General features: G+C 41.4%; 1 protein-coding gene across 1 annotated transcript in view; it reads left to right on the top strand.

Moving 5' to 3' along the window:
* The first annotated feature begins 20,648 nt into the window (after positions 1–20,648).
* The window catches only part of LOC109900363 (neuropeptide Y receptor type 2-like), an 8,824-nt gene continuing 7,109 nt past the window's right edge, over positions 20,649–22,363 (top strand). Inside the window, exon 1 of the mRNA XM_020496055.2 lies at positions 20,649–20,993. The gene's annotated coding sequence lies outside the window, so the exon portion shown is untranslated. The remainder of the gene's footprint in view (positions 20,994–22,363) is intronic.

Genomic DNA, 22,363 nt, shown 5'->3' with positions numbered 1-22,363 from the left:
CACTTAACCATAAAGGACTGATTGGTGGAGTGCTGCAGAGATGGTTGTCCTTCTGGAATGTTTTCCCATCTCCAGAGAGGAACTCTGGAGCTCTGTCAGAGTGGCCATCGGGTTCTTGGTCACCTCCCTGACCAAGGCCCTCCTCCCCTGTTTGCTCAGTTTGGCTGGGCAGACAGCTCTAGGAAGAGTCTAGATGGTTCCAAACTTCTTCCATTTAAGAATGATGGAGGCCACTGTTTTCTTGGGGACCTTCAATGCTGCAGACATTTTGGTACCCTACCACAGATCTGTGCCTTGACAAAATCCTGTCTCGGAGCTCAACGGACAATTCCTTCAACCTCATGGCTTGATTTTTGCTCTCACATTCACTGTCAACTGTGGGACTTTATATTGACAGGTCGGCGGCTTTCCAAGTCATGTCCAATCAATTACATTTTCCACAGGTGGATTCCAATCAAGTTGTGGAAACATCTCAAGGATCATCAATGGAAACAGGATGCACCTGAACTAAATTATGAGTCTCATAGCAAAGGCTTTGAATACTTATATAAATAAGGTATTTGTGATGATTTTTAATACATTAGCAAATATTTACAAAAAACTGTTTTTGCTTTGTCATTATGGGGTATTGTGTGTAGATTAATCCGGATGCATTTTTTTATTTAATCCGTTTTAGAATAAGGCTGTATACTTTCTGAACGCACTGGGTATGTCCAAAATATTTTTGCTATTTTCACAACCACAATTATCTGCACAGTTGCTGGCGTTGGGGAGAAGGGCCTAGGTTTTGATGAATAAACAAGTTGTGAGTGTGTTGGGGCTTGTCCCCTCACTGGCCAATCAGAACGTGCTACATGGCTAAATATATTGTTGCTTCAATTTGAGTATTTTCGGTCTTTTATGTATTGCCTTGGAATCAACTCCAATTCCAATGTTAGTCCGTTATAGTTTTTAAGCAGCTTACAGAAAAATATGTTAACTTGAACCTGTTTGCAGACCACATTGTTCGAAGTAATTGCATAGCTTCAATAGCATTCACACTGATGTTTGGGCTAGGCCTACTGTAAATTACATTATGGATGAGCATGGACATGCCAAACGTTGTCAATAAGCAAGGTTACATTCACTAAAAAGAGAGCAAATCATTCAAATAAAATTTGAAACAAAATTAAACAACTTGTTTTAAATAGGCTATGTCTAAAAACACTTACATCATAATTGCTTTCTGTGGGCATATAATATTAAAACAACGCAGACTATGGAAGGTTTTATGCACATCCAAACTTTTCACAATAGCTGGACAAAGATCCAATATAAAGAGAAAGAGATAATGTCCACTCACCCTTATACTGCTCCCAAATATAATATTCCATGTACATATTGGAACCATCTAACAGATTGCATTCGAGCCTCTCCAGAAGTGGATATGCCTGCATGCCACGGACGTTCTCACAATAAACAAGGACAGTGAATCATTCTAATAAGTTTGGTTTTGATGGGTTCGGATTTCTAAACTTGAAATATTGTTAATTATCAGTTCTACTAGAGACATGAGGAATGCCATAGTCTGGTTTATACACCAGAAGTAATGGGTATCTGTAGGAGGAAAGTATGTCGTGGGGTCAATGAAGGTTGGATAGGACCCAGGGGGCTTTGGAATGTACTGTGTAGAGGAGAGGCAATCACATGATTGCAGCCACTGATAATGGTGGAGAGATGGGGTTTAGTGAGGAAGGGGGCCGAGGTCAGGTCAGGTCACGTTAACCTTTATAGGGCAGGCATTCCGCTAGTAGAACCCCTCGACAACATTCCGCTGAAAAGGCAGCGTGCGAAATTAAAAAATATTTTTTTGAAATATGTACCTTTCACACATTAACAAGTCCAATACAGCAAATGAAAGATAAACATCTTGTTAATCTACCCATCATGGATGGGATAGATTCATATCGATAAATATAGATAAAATGAATCACTAACCTTTGATGATCTTCATCAGATGACACTCATAGGACATCATGTTTCACAATACATGTATGTTTTGTTCAATAATGTGCATATTTATATCCAAAAATCTCAGTTTACTTTGGTTTTGCAGAAATACTCATAATAAACATTGATAAAAGATACAACTGTTACTCACAGAATTAAAGATAGACTTCTCCTTAATGCAACCGCTGTGTCAGATTTTTTAAAAACTTTACGGAAAAATCATAATCTGAGAACGGCGCTCAGAGCCCAATCCAGCCAGAGAAATATCCGCCATTTTGGAGTCAACAGAAGTTAGAAATAACACCATAAATATTCACTTACCTTTGATGATCTTCATCAGAAGGCACTCCCAGGAATCCCAGTTCGACAATAAATGACTGATTTGTTCCATAAAGTCCATCATTTACGTCCAAATAGCCACTTGTTGTTAGCGTGTTCAGCCCAGTAATCCATCTTCATATTGCGCAGGCACTTTGTCCAGACAAAAACTTCCGTTACAGTCCTTTAGAAACATGTCAAACGATGTATGGAATCAATCTCTAGGATGTTTTTAACATAAAACATCAATAAGCTTCCAACCGGAGAATTCCTATGTCTGAAGAAAAGCACTGGAGCGAGAGGTAACTCTGTCGGGATCGCGCATCACGAGCCTGAGACACTCTGCCAGACCACTGACTCAAAGAGGTCTCATTAGCCCCTTCTTTATAGTAGAATCCTCATTTAAGTTTCTAAAGACAGTTGACATCTAGTGGAAGCCGTAGGAAGTGCAACTTTATCCATATCCCACTGCATATTCGGTCGGCCAAGCTTTGAAAAACTACAAACCTCAGATGTCCCACTTCCTGGTGGGTTTTTCTCAGGTTTTCGCCTGCCATATGAGTTCTATTATACTCACAGACATCATTCAAACAGTTTTAGAAACTTCAGAGTGTATTCTATCCAATATGAATAATAATATGCATATATTAGCATCTGAGACAGAGTAGGAGGCAGTTCACTCTGGGCACGCTATTCATCCAAAAGTGAAAATGCTGCCCCCTATCCCAAAATAGTTATTAAGGGAGAAGGAACAGTTTATTGCATGCATCACTGAATTTCCTGCCTAGTGACAACAATGTCATGTTTAGAGAGAAGGAGGAGATTCCAGCCCAAATTGGGGTATATATACTACCACTGGAGGAACCATGTCTTTGTCTTATGCAGCTGTATTGACCCAATGGGTGAGTAAACTTGGTTTAAGCTTTACTAATCGTCCGGGAAATCTTAGAACCTTCATTTACAAACTAACAGTTTTGATACAATTCAATGAAAGACAAGCCATCAGTTCAATTTTTTTCATAAACAATAAATACATGTAAAATGTAATGATGTCCTAAAATCCGCAGCATATAAAAAGACAACGCATTGCTGTTGAACCAGCCTTCAATGTAGCAGATTATGAAATGGAAAAATAACTTCTAAATACGAGGTTCACCGGTATTCACAGAAGTTCTCATCTCTCGTTTCATGGTGGGCATGGACACGTCACCTACATCAGGGAGGGGGTTTTACACGCCTCCAAAGGATGGCTAAAATAATGTGGGCATGCCTACAATACACAGATAAAAAGCTCACTGTTTTACTCCTCTCAAACTTGATATTTGAATAAAGCTTTGGTGATTAAGATGTATTTCTCAGCGGTCTCACAAGCCAAAAAGCTTTATCGTCGGTCTTGAATAGCCTACTTGATTACGTTGGGCAGGACGAAAAGAAAACAGCCTTCATTGAGCGGATGGGAGGCTATGCTTCGTTTTAAATCAAATAAAACGAAATAGGAAAAAATCATTTGTGTTTTTTATGTTTCTAAGTACGAAATATACAGGCACCAAATCGCATTTTGTTCCATGAGCATATGGGCAGTGTGGGTCACGGCTGGATAGGCTGTGTTTCCACTGTCAAAATGAATTCCATTACCAACCGCATTTAGAAATTGTGTTCCCCATTTATTTATCATTAGTCCCACATTAATAAACCATTTACTAAACATTAGTCAAATATTTTGGCAATTCCTAATCAAAAGTGAGTGCTATTTTTCCTTCATAAATGTTTTGCGTTACCAGTGTAATTTCTCACAAAAAGATGGGCATGCCATTGGTAGACATTCCTGCTGTACCTGGTAAAAGAACAAACACACAACACATGATGTTTAAGGAAATGTATATATGTGTGAATAACTAGCTTACTAAAATGTACAACTGGTGAGTTAAGGGTTTGTAAATGCCTTTAAAATAAAGTGTTACACTAGAGGGTTGTTGGGCCCAGCACAGAAAGTGTGGTCCCCTGGTACTGCAGCAGTCAAGTGTAGTGGACGTAGGGAGAAAACACAGACACACAGAGAGAGAAAGAGTGATGGAGAGTGAGTGAGACACATTTTGTTTATATTTTGGCTCTACATTATATATGACCTATATGTAATACTAATGAACCATTATGTATGACAGCCAGACACTTATATTTGCAATATAAGTAGTTTGGCTTTCATGAGCCAATGGTCATCTATTAGGTATTCATTCAGTAGTCTTTCTTCTTTATCTAATAAATGTGCTTATTCATTCACAACTAGGATGTAGCTGGGCCCAGCACAGGCAGTGTGGTCCCCTGGTCTTCGGGTGCCAGTGATGTGGAAAGGATGCTAGGCTTAGCAGACACCGCTCAGAGGTGAATGCATAGGAGGTAGGAAGAAGAGACACAGATGTACTGCCAGTTCCTTAATATGTTGGCTCTATACAGTGGGGCAAAAAAGTATTTAGTCAGCCACCAATTGTGCAAGTTCTCCCACTTAAAAAGATGAGAGAGGCCTGTAATTTTCATCATAGGTACACTTCAACTATGACAGACCAAATGAGAAAAAAAATCCAGAAAATCACATTGTAGGATTTTTAATTAATTTACTTGCAAATTATGGTGGAAAATAAGTATTTGGTCACCTACAAACAAGCAAGATTTCTGGCTCTCACAGACCTGTAACTTCTTCTTTAAGAGGCTCCTCTGTCCTCCACTCGTTACCTATATTAATGGCACCTGTTTGAACGTGTTATCAGTATAAAAGACACCTGTCCACAACCTCAAACAGTCAAACTCCAAACTCCACTATGGCCAAGACCAAAGAGCTGTCAAAGGAAACCAGAAACAAAATTGTAGACCTGCACCAGGCTGGGAAGACTGAATCTGCAATAGGTAAGCAGCTTGGTTTGAAGAAATCAACTGTGGGAGCAATTATTAGGAAATGGAAGACATACAAGACCACTGATAATCTCCCTCGATCTGGGGCTCCACGCAAGATCTCACCCCGTGGGGTCAAAATGATCACAAGAACGGTGAGCAAAAATCCCAGAACCACACGGGGGGGACCTAGTGAATGACCTGCAGAGAGCTGGGACCAAAGTAACAAAGCATACCATCAGTAACACACTACGCCGCCAGGGACTCAAATCCTGCAGTGCCAGACGTGTCCCCCTGCTTAAGCCAGTACATGTCCAGGCCCGACTGAAGTTTGCTAGAGAGCATTTGGATGATCCAGAAGAAGATTGGGAGAATGTCATATGGTCAGGTGAAACCAAAATAGAACTTTTTGGAAAAAACTCAACTCGTCGTGTTTGGAGGACAAAGAATGCTGGGTTGCATCCTAAGAACACCGTACCTAGTGTGAAGCATGGGGGTGTAAACATCATGCTTTGGGGCTGTTTTTCTGCAAAGGGACCAGGACGACTGATCCGTGTAAAGGAAAGAATGAATGGGGCCATGTATCGTGAGATTTTGAGTAAAAACCTCCTTCTATCAGCAAGGGCATTGAAGATGAAACGTGGCTGGGTCTTTCAGCATGATAATCCCAAGCACACCGCGCGGGCAACGAAGGAGTGGCTTCGTAAGAAGCATTTCAAGGTCCTGGAGTGGCCTAGCCAGTCTCCAGATCTTAACCCCATAGAAAATCTTTGGAGGGAGTTGAAAGTCCGTGTTGCCCAGCAACAGCCCCAAAACATCACTGCTCTAGAGGAGATCTGCATGGAGGAATGGGCCAAAATACCAGCAACAGTGTGTGAAAACCTTGTGAAGACTTACAGAAAACGTTTGACCTCTGTCATTGCCAACAAAGGGAAATTAACAAAGTATTGAGATAAACTTTTGCTTTTGACCAAATACTTATTTTCCACCATAATTTGCAAATAAATTCATAAAAAATCCTACAATGTGATTTCCTGGATTTTTTTTCTCTCATTTTGTCTGTCATAGTTGAAGTGTACCTATGATGAAAATTACAGGCCTCTCTCATCTTTTTAAGTGGGAGAACTTGCACCATTGATGGCTCACTAAATACTTTTTTCCCCACTGTATGTAGTAGACACTGTCATTACGTGCGCGAGTGTTGCAAAATAAATGTACACATATATGTTTTTCAAACATCTCATCCAAACTGCTCGCGAGCGTCTGCGTATCCAGGTGCTAAAATAGAACTTGAGACTTCCAGTTGCACTGACTCACCCAGTGATGCGCAGCTCACTAGCCGGCAATGGCCAATGCACTAGTGCCAAAAGCTCATTTCCACCCTGTTTAACTATGTAAAACAATGTTTGCTCAACAGGCCTGCTTGGAAGTTGATATAATATTTTGTTCATCTACAGCAGACATATCAGAGTCTTTTCTTTTCAGTAGGAGCCAACGACTTCCCACGATTTTATTTGAAATAATGCGATAGGCCTGTTTTGTCTTCATGCTGTTCACTGACATATTTGCCAGGCGTTCCCGACCGTAGGCTACGCCTTGTTAGTGGAATAGCTATTGACCCTCAGTGGCTAAATTATAGGCCTAATCATGGTGTAGTAGTCTATTCTGAATGATTTCATTGATTTCTGACAGACAGCAGTAACACTATAACTTTGGCTAATGTATTTCAATCTATGAAGGGCGTTGCAGCTCCTCCAGAACCCTTCATGCGGGTATGATTCTAAAAGGAAATCAATTAGGAAGTGATATTTAAACTAGGTAGCTTGCTAAACACACACACACACTCGACCGGTGACCGCAGCTCAAGACATGCACGTTTGGATGCTGTGTGCACGCAATCTCCACACTGGGCAGACTGGGAAAAAGGCACAACCGGGCCCAGGTGAGCTCTGTACAGGGCAGACCAGTTTTTCTTTAGAAAGCCCTCCTATTCTCCACTCATTACCTGTATTAACTGCACCTGTTTGAACTCGTTACCTGTATAAAAGACACCTGTCCACACACTCAATCAAACAGACTCCAACCTCTCCACAATGGCCAAGACCAGAGAGCTGTGTAAGGACATCAGGGATAAAATTGTAGACCTGCACAAGGCTGGGATGGGCTACAGGACAATAGGCAAGCAGCTTGGTGATAAGGCAACAGCTGTTGGCACAATTATTAGAAAATGGAAGAAGTTCAAGATGACGGTCAATCATCCTCGGTCTGGGGCTCCATGCAAGATCTCACCTCGTGGGGCATCAATGATCATGAGGAAGGTCAGCCCAGAACTACACGGCAGGACCTGGTCAATGACCTGAAGAGAGCTGGGACCGGAGTCTCAAAGAAAACCATTAGTAACACACTACGCCGTCATGGATTAAAATCCTGCAGCGCATGCAAGGTCCCCTTGCTCAAGCCAGCGCATGTCCAGGCCCGTCTGAAGTTTGCCAATGACCATCTGGATGATCCAGAGGAGGAATGGGAGAAGGTCGTGTGGTCTGATGAGACAAAAATAGAGCTTTTTGGTCTAAACTCCACTCGCCGTGTTTGGAGGAAGAAGAAGGATGAGTACAACCCCAAGAACACCATCCCAACCGTGAAGCATGGAGGTGGAAACATCATTCTTTGGGGATGCTTTTCTGCAAAGGGGACAGGATGACTGCACCATATTGAGGGGAGGATGGATGGGGCCATGTATCGCGAGATCTTGGCCAACAACCTCCTTCCCTCAGTAAGAGCATTGAAGATGGGTCGTGGCTGGGTCTTCCAGCATGACAACGACCCGAAGCACACAGCCAGGGCAACTAAGGAGTGGCTCCGTAAGAAGCATCTCAAGGTCCTGGAGTGGCCTAGCCAGTCTCCAGACCTGAACCCAATAGAAAATCTTTGGAGGGAGCTGAAAGTCCGTATTGCCCAGCGACAGCCCCGAAACCTGAAGGATCTGGAGAAGGTCTGTATGGAGGAGTGGGCCAAAATCCCTGCTGCAGTGTGTGCAAACCTGGTCAAGAACTACAGGAAACGTACAGTGCCTTGCGAAAGTATTCGGCCCCCTTGAACTTTGCGACCTTTTGCCACATTTCAGGCTTCAAACATAAAGATATAAAACTGTATTTTTTTGTGAAGAATCAACAACAAGTGGGACACAATCATGAAGTGGAACGACATTTATTGGATATTTCAAACTTTTTTAACAAATCAAAACCTGAAAAATTGGGCGTGCAAAATTATTCAGCCCCCTTAAGTTAATACTTTGTAGCGCCACCTTTTGCTGCGATTACAGCTGTTAGTCGCTTGGGGTATGTCTCTATCAGTTTTGCACATCGAGAGACCGAAATTTTTTCCCATTCCTCCTTGCAAAACAGCTCGAGCTCAGTGAGGTTGGATGGAGAGCATTTGTGAACAGCAGTTTTCAGTTCTTTCCACAGATTCTCGATTGGATTCAGGTCTGGACTTTGACTTGGCCATTCTAACACCTGGATATGTTTATTTTTGAACCATTCCATTGTAGATTTTGCTTTATGTTTTGGATCATTGTCTTGTTGGAAGACAAATCTCCGTCCCAGTCTCAGGTCTTTTGCAGACTCCATCAGGTTTTCTTCCAGAATGGTCCTGTATTTGGCTCCATCCATCTTCCCATCAATTTTAACCATCTTCCCTGTCCCTGCTGAAGAAAAGCAGGCCCAAACCATGATGCTGCCACCACCATGTTTGACAGTGGGGATGGTGTGTTCAGGGTGATGAGCTGTGTTGCTTTTACGCCAAACATAACGTTTTGCATTGTTGCCAAAAGGTTCAATTTTGGTTTCATCTGACCAGAGCACCTTCTTCCACATGTTTGGTGTGTCTCCCAGGTGGCTTGTGGCAAACTTTAAACAACACTTTTTATGGATATCTTTAAGAAATGACTTTCTTCTTGCCACTCTTCCATAAAGGCCAGATTTGTGCAATATACGACTGATTGTTGTCCTATGGACAGAGTCTCCCACCTCAGCTGTAGATCTCTGCAGTTCATCCAGAGTGATCATGGGCCTCTTGGCTGCATCTCTGATCAGTCTTCTCCTTGTATGAGCTGAAAGTTTAGAGGGACGGCCAGGTCTTGGTAGATTTGCAGTGGTCTGATACTCCTTCCATTTCAATATTATCGCTTGCACAGTGCTCCTTGGGATGTTTAAAGCTTGTGAAATCTTTTTGTATCCAAATCCGGCTTTAAACTTCTTCACAACAGTATCTCGGACCTGCCTGGTGTGTTCCTTGTTCTTCATGATGCTCTCTGCGCTTTTAACGGACCTCTGAGACTATCACAGTGCAGGTGCATTTATACGGAGACTTGATTACACACAGGTGGATTGTATTTATCATCATTAGTTATTTAGGTCAACATTGGATCATTCAGAGATCCTCACTGAACTTCTGGAGAGAGTTTGCTGCACTGAAAGTAAAGGGGCTGAATAATTTTGCACGCCCAATTTTTCAGTTTTTGATTTGTTAAAAAAGTTTGAAATATCCAATAAATGTCGTTCCACTTCATGATTGTGTCCCACTTGTTGTTGATTCTTCACAAAAAAATACAGTTTTATATCTTTATGTTTGAAGCCTGAAATGTGGCAAAAGTTCAAAGTTCAAGGGGGCCGAATACTTTCGCAAGGCACTGTATGATCTCTGTAATTGCAAACAGAGGTTTCTGTACCAAATATTAAGTTCTGCTTTTCTGATGTATCAAATACTTATGTCATGCAATAAAATGCAAATGAATTACTTAAAAATCATACAATGTGATTTTCTGGATTTTTGTTTTAGATTCCGTCTCTCACAGTTGAAGTGTATCTATGATAAAAAATTAGACCTCTACATGCTTTTTAAGTAGGAAAACCTGCAAAATCGGCAGTGTATCAAATACTTGTTCTCCCCACTGTATTCATTTTGAACAGTCTGTGCGGGGTAAGATAAGATCTTCATCACGGTTGTAGTCCTTGCTTTTGGTATGCTTTTTTTGACAAAATATATTGTAGCAGCAGGAGCCTATTGGAAAGACTTGGAGGTGTGGCTTGTTGGGGCTTTTTGGCCTCCCATGAGATGGATTCTTTTGTGTTATGTTGTGGTCTGTGATACGTATTTTAAATCATAAATGTTTCCCTATGGGTTCTTCGTTTGGTTGATTTGCGTGATTAAGCATTATTAGGTGAGCTTGTTCAAAGAGCGGGAATCTGCAAGACTTTGAGCAGGTAATACCAGTTAGTGTAGACGGTTTAATCTGAAGTATATCAAGACGCAGTATTCACAAAGCCCTTAGCGAAGCTTTTGAAGCTTTGGTTCCCCCACTACAGAGGCTTCTAGTTGTAACTTCACCTCCCTGAACAGCATTAATACAAACTCCTAGTTTCCTCCATGACTGCCATTTAACAGCTTTCACATTAAAACATTGAAGATGGAGTGCTAATTCAGACAGTTTCTAAAAAATAAAATTTAGAACCCCTATACTACTGTAGGCTACCTGATTTAAGCCTGTCACACACTTCATTCACTAGGCATTTCACCCACAAGGAATTTCACACACTTCATTCCCTAGGAATTTTACACACTTCATTCACTAGGAATTTCAGACACTTCATTCACTAGGAATTTCACACACTTCATTCACTAGGAATGTCACACACTTCATTCACAAGGGATTACACACACTTCATTCCTAGGAATGTCACACACTTCATTCACTAGGAATGTCACACACTTCATTCACTAGGGATTTCACTCACTTCATTCCCTAGGAATTTTACACACTTCATTCACTAGGAATTTCACACACTTCATTTACTAGGGATTTCACACACTTCATTCACAAGGGATTTCACACACTTAATTCACAAGGAATTTCACACACTTCCTTCACAAGGAATTTCACACACTTCCTTCACAAGGAATTTCACACACTTCCTTCACTAGGAATTTCACACACTTCAGTCACAAGGAATTTCACACACTTCCTTCACTAGGAATTTCACACACTTCCTTCACTAGGAATTTCACACACTTCTTTCACTAGGAATTTCACACACTTCCTTCACTAGGAATTTCACACACTTCCTTCACTAGGAATTTCACACACTTCCTTCACTAGGAATTTTACACTCTTCATTCACTAGGAATGTCACACACTTCATTCACTAGGAATGTCACACACTTCATTCACAAGGAATTTCACACACTTCCTTCACTAGGAATTTCACACACTTCCTTCACTAGGAATTTCACACACTTCCTTCACTAGGAATTTCACACACTTCCTTCACTAGGAATTTCACACACTTTCTTCACTAGGAATTTCACACTCTTCATTCACTAGGAATGTCACACACTTCATTCACTAGGAATGTCACACACTTCATTCACAAGGAATTTCACACTTCATTCACTAGGAATTTCACACACTTCATTCACTAGGAATTTAATACTTGTAGGACACCCCGATGTTTTGAAATTCGGGACATGTTTTAAATTATATTGGGGGCACAATTTCAATAATCTGTGGGATCCCATCAGTTGTACGACCTATCGATTCAATACATCCAAACATCCTTGACATTCTTCACTGTCCTTGATATACGCATTCCATAAATACCCAACTGTTTAAGGTGAAGTCGATGTGAACGCCCACATCTGGCAAATCAGATATTCGAACTCTCTCAAGTGCCTTGTGATGTGAAAGGTAATGCAACCATAAATCGTGTTATGCAGCTCTGGATGAGTCATAAAATGTCTACCTTGGTGATCTTCTACGGAGGCCATCTTTCTAACTGACAATTTACCTGCCCAATTTACCTGCTCTTAAAAGGAAACCCGAGCGTGGTGGATTGCCTACATTTCACCTTGACGCAGAGAACCAGAAAGTGGCACAAAAGGTGAGAGATTTGTCGCGGCAACCTTCGTTATGATCTGATTACCGCCCTCGTGTTCCCTGCAGTCCCGCATGATGGACTGGTCCGACTGCCTGAAATCCTTGAAGGCAGTGCAGCTTTGTGCCGTGGCTTTATTAAAAGCGACGGGTAAACGCTACACGGCCGCAGTGGCAGTAATTGTAATGCAGTTTGTGCCTGAGATAAGGTCGGCCAGACAGCACATAGCCCATTAGCTCCGGCCATGAGAAACCATGTGTATGGTAACACCAGGCTAAACTGATTATACACAACCTGGAAACACGGTAGAGTCGCTAGCGATGGACCCCGTTCATCATGTTATGGATGCAAATTTGCCAGTTATTTTTCCCCTGATGAAGATGATGGGACTTCTATCGTCGGGATGACTCAATTTAGATTCACAGAGTAGAGCCTTGGAAATTGGAGGTGATGGAACTAAAGTGGATTAACACGGCGTAACCCTCAAAAACCTGCCTAAATGTCCACACTGCTGTATGAAAAGACCACACCTTGAATAGTTCATTACGCTTGAGCTCAGAAAACTGTCAATCGATATCGCTTGAGAGGTCTCGGGCCAAAGTTGTCATCAGAGAACAGCTGTCAAACTGACATGAAGTGTTGGCGGTATTGTGTAAGATCCTATCATGTTTGCCCCAAGACCATTAGATGTACTTGCAGATGTCATAGGCCTCTTGAGCAATCTCTATAAGAAAAACCCAACGCATTGGAAATGCAATGAAAGCCATCAGAGCAATGTGTAACACATAAAACACAACATCCATCTTGAACTGTAGCGACCTTCACCATTCATAGCAGTTAGTCTGACGGATGTAAAAATATAAATAAATATGAATACCGCCCTGTACATCTTATTGTTCAGGCCGTGTGTCACATCTGTTCATTTAGATAGACTATAGGCCTTCTGAGAATCGATTTGACTGTTTTACTGTCCATCCCTTGTGCTTACGTCCTGTTCTCTTACATTTGGGTCCATTGATACCAATCCATTTTTACCCCATTCATACAACCTGTTCCCCATTCCACTTGTTCACCCACATTAGCGTGGAGACCATAATTGAAAGCTTCATTAATGACAGTGGACAGAGGGAGGTGGCGTTATAAATAACAGGTGATATTGCAGAATTGTGATATTTAATGGACTAGGTGATGATTAAGAGCCCCTGACACCAGGGCTACCGCAGTGTTGGGAATATTGATGCTTGGTAGTACTTAGACAAATGATGAATTTAGTGCCAGGAAGGCAGCCTCAAATGCCATTGAGGGCATTTACTGCAGCTATGCTTCAGCCATGGATGGAACTTAATTACCGTCTAGATGGGAGGCAAATCAATAATGGATTTCTATTCTGTGTCCGAGGGACAGACATGGTATATTGAGGTCTATTGCTGATGGATGGCTAATGGCTATACCTCCAAGAAGTCTGACGACACACAGACACTTGAACAATGATGTTGTTTCACCTGCTTTTCAGGCCTATGATTAAGAAATATTGGGCATAGCTAAGTTCTATAAGTTATTTTTCACAACATCTACAGGACGCTAGCTCTCCAGGGACAGGGTTGGAGAGCCCTGGATTAGTCAGGTTTACAAAATTGTGGCTAAATCACATGGAAACATAGTTGCTGAAACTTGTTTGTAGCCAGTGGCTAGCAGGTTTGCAGCATCTGCCTGGCTGGCCTGCCCTAAATGGGCAGAAGAGCACTCCTTGTAGAGACTGTGGCCATATCTGTAATCTGAGAGGTGCTTTAGAATACCATTTACATTACAATACATTGCAATATGTTTAGGGGGATTTCACACCCTCTTCTGGCTACGACTTGTAAGCCTTTTGGGATTCCTTCGATTTAAAATGAGAAAATGGGGCTTCTTGCTCGCGAGTTGACGTTCACTTTAAAACAAGGTCGACAACCATGTGCATTTGTTTGAGTGGTTTGCAAGCCAGTCAGAGGATTTGCCAAAGCCTATGGGCTCTAATGCATGTTATAATTGCCTTGGGAAGTGCTGAAGCTCTTGAAAAAATAAGGAAAGTTCTAAGTATGCCCCATGTATTCATAATTTCACGGTTTGTTTCATTATTTAACCATCTGCGTATTAGCACCAAGGGCTTTGGCTATAAGGAGGCTGGCAGACACTAACTTAATTTGAGAGGCCACGTGAGGTCTTGAACCATAATGGTGGCAACGGAATTAGAGGCGCAATTACCTGCGGCACGGTCTGATATGGATCAACTCCATGGTTTCCCTTCGTTAGATAAACTCTCATTGTCTTCCTGATTATTGCATTTCCTGTCAGTAGTCTACAGAGGAATCGTGCAGACTCAGCAGTGGCTTTCACATCAGTACCGGTCCATAGAGGCACATTTAGAGCAGAATGGGAAATTAGAAAAATGGGAAACTGTAAAGTGGCTTTCAGTGTGAAATAAAACAGAGACAGCCATGGAAACAGAGAATATTCTATATTATTTGACTTTTGAAACTTACTTACTTCTACTATATTGTAGGCTATTTAGATTACAAATGCCTAATGTGAACTTTAAGATCTTAAATTGCAGGGCTTGCAAACTATCCCAGATTACAAAGGGAAACCCAGCCGCGAGCTGCTCAGTTACACAAGCCTACTAGATGTGGGCTGCTACATCCGTAACAAAAAGTTATACATTGAGAGCATTTTGACTGGCTAAATCACCGATTGGCATTCTTGGCATCCATTCAAAAAGCACTACAGAGGGTAGTGCGTACAGCCCAGTACATTACTGGGGCCAAGCTCCCTGTCATCCAGAACCTCTATACCAGGAGGTGTCAGAGGAAGGCCCTAAAAATTGTCAAAGACTTCAGCCAACCAAGTCATAGACTGTTCTCTCTGCTACCGCATGGCAAGCGGTACAGATACACCAAGTCTGCAACCAACAGGACCATGAACAGCTTCTACCCCCAAGCCTAAAAAACTGCTGAATAGCTACCCGGACTATCTGCATTGACCCCTTTTGTACAAATGTTTTAACTGATCACATACACTGCTGCTACTGTTGACTATCTGTCACTTTATTCCCAATTATATGTACATACAGTGCATTCGGAAGTATTTAGACCCCTTGGCTTTTTCCACATTTTGTTACGTTACAGCCTTATTATAAAATGGATGAAATTGTTTCTTCCCCCTCGTCAATCTACACAGAATACCACATAATGACAAAGCAAAATCAGGTTGCTCAAATTTTGTGCAAATTTATTTATTTTAAAAATTATGAAAATATTACATTGACATAAGAATTCAGACCCTTTACTCAGTACTTTGTTGAAGCACATTAGGCAGCGCTTACAGCCTCAAGTCTTCTTGGGTATGATGCTACAAGTTTGGCACATCTGTATTTGGGTTCTGATGTTCGATCGGGTTCATGTCCGGTCTCTGGCTGGGCCACTCAAGGACATTCAGAGACTTGTCCCGAAGCTACTCCTGCGCTATCTTGGCTGTGTGCTCAAGGTCGTTGTCCTGTAGGAAGGTGGACCTTCGCCCCAGTCTGTGGTCCTGAGAGCTCTGGAGCAGGTTTTCATCAAGGATCGCTCTGTACTTTGCTCTGTTCATCTTTCCCTCGATCCTGACTAGTCCCCAGTCCCTACCGCTGAAAAACATCCTCACAGCATGATGCTGCCACCACCATGCTTCAAAGACTTGAATCTTGGTTTCATCAGATCAGAGAATATTGTTTCTCATGGTCTGAGAGTCTTTAGGTGCTTCTTGGAACATTCCAAGCGGGCTGTCATGTGCCTTTTACTGAGAAGTGGCCTCCGTCTGGCGACTCTACCATAAAGGCCTGGTTGGTGGAGTGCTGCAGAGATGGCTGTCATTCTGGAAGGTTCTCCCATCTCCACAGAGGAACTGTAGAGCTCTGTCAGAGTGACCATCAGGTTCTTGGTCACCTCCCTGACCAAGGCCCTTCTCCCCAAATTGTTCAGTTTGGCCGGGCGGCCAGCTCTAGGAAGAGGAACCACTAGGAACCACCAGTCTTGGTGGTTACAAACTTCTTCCATTTAAGCATAATGAAGGCCACTGTGTTCTTGGGGACCTTCAATGCTGCAGAAATGTTTTGGTACCCATCCCCAGATCTGTGCCTCGACACAATCCTGTCTCGGAGCTCTACAGACAATTCCTTCAACCTCATGGATTGGTTTTTGCTCTGACATGCACTGTCAACAGTTGGACCTCATAGACAGGTGTGTGCCTTTCCAAATCACGTCCAATCAATTGAATTTACCACAGATGGACTCCAATGAAGTTGTAGAAGCATGTCAAGGATGATCAATGGAAACAGCATGCACCTGAGTCTCATAGCAAAGGGTCTGAATACTTATGTAAATAAGGTATGTTTTAATTTTTTTATACAATTACCAAAAATGTCTAAAAACCTGTTTTCGCTTTGTCATTATGGGATATTGTGTGTAGATTGATGATGATTTTAATTTATTTAATCAATTTTTGAATAAGGCTGTAACGTAACAAAATATGGGAAAAGTCAAGGGGTCTGAATACTTTCTTAAGGCACTGTATCTACCTCAATTACCCCTGCACATCAGCTCTGTACCCATTGTACATCACCATAGTCATTGTGTATATAGTATTACTTTTATTATTACATGTTTTACTTTTCTATTATTTCTCTATTTTCTTTCTCTCTGCATTGTTGGGAAGTAAGTATTTCCCTGTTAGTCCACACCTGTTACTGGCAAAGCATGTGACGAAAACAATTGGATTTGAATTAGATGAAGGTTTGCATCAACACAGCCCCTAGGTGCTTAAAAAAAAAATCATATATGCTTGCTGCATGCTGATAACTTGCAACAGGTAGTTTACCTCAGGCATATATTTTGGATGATATTAGCCATGACATTGTCATACTAAAAGCCTGAGTTTCAGGCACCTCAAGTCATCGGACGAAACAGTAAAACGATCAGTAATCTGCCCTCACATCTGGAGAGCTACAGGGTGTGCAAGCTTTTGATCAAGCATTGCACAAAAACATCAGAGAGTTTATCAAGGTCCGGTTGAGCAGCTCATTACTAAAATGTGGTTTGTTAGAGGGGGACTGGAATAAAAACCTGCACGCCCATTAGCTCTCCTGGAGGATGGTTGATTACCCTTGATGTAAAACATTGTAACATTACAATCAAATACGTTTCATGCCTTTTGAAATAATTTGGCTCATTCAATATATCAAAGATCAAATGGCTATGGCAGGCTACAATCATTTTTATTCAGCTGAAGCAAGCACACACCTTTTCCCGAAGCCACTCCTGCATTGTCTTGGCTGTGTGCTTGATGTCGTGAGCACTCTGGTGCAGGTTTTCATCAAGGATCTCTCTGTACTTTGTTCCGTTCATCTGCCTCGATCCTGACTAGTCCCTGCCGCTGAAAAACATCCCCACAGCGTAATGCTGCCACCACACTTCACCGTAGGGATGGTCCCAGGTTTCCTCCTGACGTGACGATTGGCATTCAAGCCAAAGAGTTCAATCTTGGTTTCATCAAACCAGAGAATCTTGTTTCTCATGGTCTGAGAGTCTTTAGGTACCTTTTGGCAAACTCCAAGCGGGCTGTCACATGCTTTTTACTGAGGAGTGGCTTCCGTCTGGCCACTCTACCATAAAGGTCTGATTGGTGGAGTGCTGCAGAGATGGTTGTCCTTCTGGAAGTTTCTCCCTTCTCCACAAAGGAACTCTAGAGCTCTGTCAGAGTGACCATCAGGTTCTTGGTCACCTCCCTGACCAAGGCCCTTCTAACCCGATTGCTCAGTTTGGCCAGATGGCCAACTCTAGGGACAAACATGGTGGTTCCAAACTTCTTCCATTTAATAATGATGGAGCCAACTGTGTTCTTGGGGACCTTCAATGCTGCAGTAATTTTTTGGTACCCTTCCCCAGATCTGTGCCTAAACACAATCCTGTCTCTGAGCTCTACAGACAATTCCTTCGACCTCGTGGTCGTAAAGTGACATTTCTTTTTTTATATATACATACAGTTGAAGTCAGAAGTTAACATACACCTTAGCCACATACATTTTAGCTTAAACTTCCTGACTGATGTCTTGAGATGCTGCTTCAATATATCCACATAATTTTCCTCCCACATGATGCCATCTATTTTGTGAAGTGCATCAGTCCCTCCTGCAGCAAAGCACCCCCACAACATGATGCTGCCACCCCGTGCTTCACGGTTGGGATGGTGTTCTTCGGCTTGCAACAAGCCTCCCCTTTTTCCTCCAAACATAACGACGGTCATTATGGCCAAACAGTTCTATTTTTGACCAGACCAGAGGACATTTCTCCAAAAAGTAAGATCTTTGTCCCCATGTGCAGTTGCAAACTGTAGTCTGGCTTTTTTATGGCGGTTTTGGAGCAGTGGCTTCTTCCTTGCTGAGCGGCCTCTCAGGTTGTCGATAGTACCATGGTACGATAGTATGATGACTACATGGTCCCATGGTGTTTATACTTGCGTACTATTGTTTGTACAGATTAACGTGGTACCTTCAGGCGTTTGGAAATTGCTCCCAAGGATGAACCAGACTTGTGGAGGTCTACAATTTTTTTTTCCTGAGGTCTTGGCTGATTTCTTTTGATTTTCCCATGATGTCAATCAAAGAGGCACTGAGTTTGAAGGTAGGCATTGAAATACATCCACAGGTACACCTCCAATTGACTCAAATGATGTCAAATGGCTTATCAGAAGCTTCTAAAGCCATAATATCATATTCTGGAATTTTCCTAGCTGTTTAAAGGCACAGTCAACTTAGTATATGTAAACCTCTGTCCCACTGGAATTGTGATACAGTGAAATAATCTGTATGTAAACTATTGTTGGAAAAATGACTTGTGTCATGCACAAAGTAGATGTCCTAACCAACTTGCCAAAACTATAGTTTGTTCACAATAAATTTGTGGAGTTGTTGAAAAACGAGTTTTAATGAAGTGTGGGGAAAGTCAAGGGGTCTGAATACTTTCCGAAGGCACTGTACAAAACAAGTTTTGAAGGCCCATATTCCACAAGAAATGCTACATCTAATATTTTTCCTAAAATGAATGTTCACCGCGATTGAACCGAAACCCAACTAATACAATGGCGAAGTGAATACTTCGTTTTGTCAAAATTAATCGTTTAAATAAATCGTTCAAAAAAGTAAAACAACTTTTTACGACCTTTTTCGTGAGTGTCGGTGGAAAGGTTTTGGACATTACGAAAACATTAACACACGCTAATAATAGGTAAACAGTTAACTAGGACGTACAATATATGTTTTGAATTAGCTACTTAATCTGTTCTCTCATATTTTATAGGCTAGTCCTACCTGCTGCTACAAAGTCCGACTCGCTCTCTCTCCTTGAGCAACTGCCCACTAGTCTGGCACTATGCACGTGATGCGCTCAAATAGATGCACTAGTGTTATTCTGATCCTGGCTGATATGTTGATTTTTATTTGATTGATTCAATATTTTAAAACTGTGCCTAAATAAATTACATTAAGAGAAATGATTAAATTCATCCCCATTACGTTTCCAAAACATTTCAGATGTGAACATTTTCCAAAAACTTTTCCAGGCCTGGAAAACACCATTTTTATATTCCATGACTTTTCATGATGTAAGAACCCTGCATCAGACAGAGCTGGGCTCCTGGCTCATACCCAGAATGCAATCAATTTTCACACCTACATGGGCGCACAGGCGAGATTAATAGACCCCCCCCCCCCCCCCCCCCATGTTTATATCTGTCAGGGTTTACACATGCCTCCCTGTCATTAATGTGCTTCATATAATCTCCTCCTTCTCTGTCTCCCTCTTGAAACTGGCTACAGAATATGCGCGCCTTCAAAGGAGTCCACCGCGTGCGCAGTGCGCTCGTCTTGTTGCGCGCATACCTCTGTAGAAAAAAAGCCATGCAATTTTACCAAAATATATCTCCAGTCAGTTAGTTAGTGGCTTGTTGTGTAGTTTCCTAAATATGTCTATGTACAATACAATAAAAATGTATTTTAAATCACAGACATGGGGTGATTTAAAAAATGCTGCAACTTGAAAAAGGGAATTATGTCATGTTCAATTATTGTTAAAAGACTGATAAATTGCTCAGAACCTATCAAAATAACTTTAAATGGTATTATTGCAAGTACAACCAAATTCCCATGTGGTCTATATTAAAGGGTACTTAATTTGAATATAATCATATAAATTCAATATTAGAACACAATTTCTACTTAAAATATCAAAGGGACGTAAAATGGACTGATTTCGTGGAATGACCCAGGCAGTTAACCCCAGGCATATCTGTTGGTGTCTTGTTTGTTTGAACTAGAAATGGATCCGAAATCATTTATAAGGCGTAGACTTTCTCCCTTGAGGCAATGTTTATTTCTGTGAGGGTAAAACGCCCCCTCGTCATTTAGCGCGCTTCATCATCTCCCCCCTCCCCTGGCGCACACTCTCGAAGCTGGCCACACATAATATGCGCTCCTTTCAAGACAGGAGTCCACAGCGTGCGCAGTGCGCTTGTCTTGTTGAGCACATACCTCGTAGAAAAGAAAGCCGTGGAGTTTTGCCAATATATATCACCGTTCAGTTAGTCAGTTGCTTGTTGTCTAGATTCCTAGATATGTCTACTACTTGATGTGCGATACAATAAAATGGCTTGATACCTCGGACATGTGGTGATAAAAAAAACATGCTGCAACTTGAATATAGGGTATTATTTCATGTTAACTTGAAAATACTAATGCGCTGCTGAGAACCTTGACAAAAAGGGTTATCATCGGAAGTATAACGAATGCGTCTGTTACAGATCAAGGTGAGTCGGTTATTCTATAGCAGTTACTTGCCAACGGGAAAATATGCTGATCATGTGTTTAGTTAAGAATTTATCGAATGTATTGCCTATTTAATCCTGTGTTTTTGTGTAGGCTACAACTGTAATCTTGATATCAGCATCCCCAAGATGTAATCCAAGATACACAAACTAACATTTCTGAATACAATTTTTTCTTCTTCTAGAAATCAGTATCATGAAAGATTTCTTATGTCATATTTTCTAACCTTCTATAGGTTGTAGACAAATGCAATTCATTTAGGAACGCCAAAAATGTCTATGACGTGAGAAATACATTTCTGATAATCATTTGAAGAAAAATCGAATAGAATGCACTAAGGTATTGTGAATGATTTCCAAAGTAGACAGTATATTTCTTGGTGTATCACACAGGATGCCAGTTAATCAACTCTTATCATCGCTCTTCATTATGATCCAGTTGCCACAGGAAGCAATAGGAATTGTTGGTATGAGTTCCAAGTCATGTTATTATGAATTGCCAAAGTTTGTCAGCCAAGAAGTATTAATGCAGGACTGTTTGAAATCCCAAGTTCACTCCTAAAAATACTGCATTTAGAAAAGCAGCTAGACATATACAGTTTGAGAGCTAAATTAAATTGACTGATTTTAATTTAAACAGGCAGGTCAGGAGATCCTAAGAATAGGTCATAAGAACAAATTCTTATTTACAGACACTAGGACATGCTGCTCATTAATACCCCTTACACTCTGGAATTTTTCCTATAGGGACAACATTTAAATGTTTCTAACAAAATAACTATAAAAAGCATATACATGACCAAGGTAGCAATTGAAAGATAACTTCGCCATAATCTCCCAAAGTGTTATCAGACCAAAAGGTGAGGTCACAACAGCTCACGTGACACAAGACTGAATCCAAACATTACACTTTTGATTTTATGTGCATTTAACATTTACTGCACTTTTTCACAGCATTTGTCAATAGCTCAATCTGAAAGTACTCTGGATACATTCAGTAACATAATAAGAACATTCAGTGCATTTTTTGGAGCGCAAGATAAGAAAAAACTATTACAAGGGTTAGAGTGAGAACTGGTGTCTCTAAGTGGACACACACCACTCCAAACTGTGCACAGTACTTCGTTTTTTGAGTACTCCTAGCTTTGCCATTGAGGAACTGAAGCAAGCACACTAGTAGTTTTTGGTTTGGAACACAAACCCGTGTCCTCACCATCAGGTGTGGCATCATTTGAAAGCTTGTCCTTTACAATACGACAAACACAGGCTCTTTCTCTTCAGGACAACCCCCGGGTATTACGCATTTCATCCTTGTAACTGTGGATCGAACATAGCTATCAGAAATCGTTGCT

Source organism: Oncorhynchus kisutch, linkage group LG12 (genome assembly GCF_002021735.2).
Source record: "Oncorhynchus kisutch isolate 150728-3 linkage group LG12, Okis_V2, whole genome shotgun sequence".
NCBI classification, from domain to species: Eukaryota; Metazoa; Chordata; class Actinopteri; order Salmoniformes; family Salmonidae; genus Oncorhynchus; species Oncorhynchus kisutch.
This window is presented reverse-complemented; position numbering and strand designations above follow the sequence as displayed.